Source organism: Colletes latitarsis, unplaced genomic scaffold (genome assembly GCF_051014445.1).
Source record: "Colletes latitarsis isolate SP2378_abdomen unplaced genomic scaffold, iyColLati1 scaffold0081, whole genome shotgun sequence".
NCBI lineage: Eukaryota > Metazoa > Arthropoda > Insecta > Hymenoptera > Colletidae > Colletes > Colletes latitarsis.
This window is the reverse complement of record NW_027488431.1, coordinates 1-2500: the sequence shown is the minus strand read 5'-3', so window position 1 is coordinate 2500 and position 2500 is coordinate 1. Positions and strand designations below refer to the sequence as shown.

General features: G+C 48.0%; 1 non-coding gene across 1 annotated transcript; it reads left to right on the top strand.

Annotated features, from left to right (window-relative positions):
• The first annotated feature begins 875 nt into the window (after positions 1–875).
• On the top strand, positions 876–1030 carry LOC143351153 (5.8S ribosomal RNA). Its single transcript, XR_013081522.1, has one exon. It is a non-coding gene; the product is annotated as a 5.8S ribosomal RNA (ribosomal RNA).
• Positions 1031–2500: the final 1470 nt, after the last annotated feature.

The following is a 2500-nucleotide window of genomic DNA, read 5'->3' as shown; positions in this document are numbered from 1 at the left end:
GACGACCAGCCGAAACGGCTGTAGTTTATCGCATCGATTTCATCGAGCAACCGATGGACGCTGCCGCGTTCGTTCGTAAATGAATAATATACATACTCATGGCTAACTTGAGGCGAATAATCGCAAACGACGACGCGTCGATTTTGCGGCCATCGTTGCTCGCGCGACTAACGACGACCAGCCGAAACGGCTGTAGTTTATCGCATCGATTTCATCGAGCAACCGATGGACGCTGCCGCGTTCGTTCGTAAATGAATGTTATACATACTCATGGCTAACTTGAGGCGAATAATCGCAAACGACGACGCGTCGATTTTGCGGCCATCGTTGCTCGCGCGACTAACGACGACCAGCCGAGACGGCTGTAGTTTATCGCATCGATTTCATCGAGCAACCGATGGACGCTGCCGCGTTCGTTCGTAAATGAATAATATACATACTCATGGCTAACGTGAGGCGAATAATCGCAAACGACGACGCGTCGATTGTGCGGCCATCCGTTGCTCGCGCGACTAACGACGACCAGCCGAGAAGGCTGTAGTTTATCGCATCGATTTCATCGAGCAACCGATGGGCGCTGCCGCGTGCGTTCGCCCGATTGCGCGTGAAGTTACTGTTCGGAACCAAGAATATACGGGTGTATTATACCCGTTTGGTCGCAGCCACGCGCAAAGGCTTTTGAATGTACTGTACGCCCGGCCGTCGAACGATGGTTTTCCGTCATTCAGGAAACAAAAAGAAACTTTTGTCGTCGATATGGCGCGTTCAATCCTCCGTCGATACGCTGGTCGGAGGTGCGAACATCGAATATTTTTAAAGCAAAGAACAAGGAGCATTTTTAAATACAAAGAGAAAAATTGTAAATTGTATATGATTACCCTGAACGGTGGATCACTTGGCTCGTGGGTCGATGAAGAACGCAGCTAATTGCGCGTCAACGTGTGAACTGCAGGACACATGAACATCGACATTTCGAACGCACATTGCGGTCCACGGATAAAATTCCTGGACCACGCCTGGCTGAGGGTCGTTCACTTGTCCTAAAACTGCTTGCGTTGTTCTCAGATTCCCTAACCCCGCCGTCGTTTACCTCTCCTTTCGGGGAGATGGCGAAGAACGTTTCGGAGCCGGGTCGATGAAGAGAAAGGTATCAACGTACGAGCGAGAATTTGGGTATTTCGTTGGCGTTTGTCGCTGGACGTACGAAAAAGAATAAATATTATATATTATTGGCAAGTTTGCGCACCCCTTGCGTGGTGAGGCAGAGATCAGTCTGGACTCGCGCGAGTGTTTTACGGCGTCGTGCGTCGTGTTGTCTGGAGTATCATCACGACCGCCCGTTAAAGCACCGCTCCTACGATTTCTGACTTTGACGGCACTAAAAACCACCGTGGGGCGCAAATCGCGTTTCGTACAAATCTAATGATTACCGGCGCTCCCGACGTTGCCCGAAGTTAATAATTTATGCAAAGGAAAGAGAAAATAAAGCGTATACTAGTTTTGGAGCATAACAAAAAGGACACTGGAAAGAAATTTGACCAAACACTGATAATTATGATATGTAATATATGCCCTACCACGTGAAATTTGTGGTATCCGTCGGTCGTCGTCTTCCTCTCTGTTCGTTCGTACAGCCCCAGGGAAAAATGATAATTTATCAAACGAATCGGACGATCATCCTCTATGGAGAGGCTCGAACGAACACGACGAGAAGCGCGATACGAACGGAACCCAAAAGAAGGGATATACTCTGAGAAGTTGGTCGCCCCATGTCTCTCTTTGTTACGAATATGTATATCGATTGCGAGACCGCGCGTTTAGCCGGTCGTCCAGTCCACGAATGCTTTTCTTTCGAACTTACGGTGGACTTTGGTAGACTATCAAAGAATCAACGAAAATCGGATCGGGTAGTTCTATCATAGACACACACCGTGGTTCTTCTTTAATTTGAAAAGCGACGGAAGGACGTTAAAAGTAATCAGCCGGTTACGCCTAGCGAGCGTTTCGCATCGAACGAATGAAAACTAAGACAGAAGGGAGACACTTTGGCGAGGCGCTAAAAACCCATCATTGATATCCTTTTCTCCGAGAAAGCAAAATGCTATTATATGCTATCGGAGGACGCGGAGAAGTAGGAGGTGGTGGTCGATTCCATATATACACCAGGTTCTTGTTGCTCCGATTCGTTACGGTGTACGATTTGTTTTTCTTTTTTTTTTTTTTTCAACTAACAAGTTTGTTCGACGACCTCAGAGCAGGCGAGATGACCCGCTGAATTTAAGCATATTACTAAGCGGAGGAAAAGAAAACTAACTAGGATTTCCTTAGTAGCGGCGAGCGAACAGGAAAGAGCCCAGCACTGAATCCCACGGTTATTGCCGCAGGGAAATGTAGTGTTTAGGAGGATCCGTCTATCCCGTGACGTCGAACCGTGTCCAAGTCCATCTTGAATGGGGCCATTTACCCAAAGAGGGTGCCAGGGCCCGTAAGCGACCGGTAA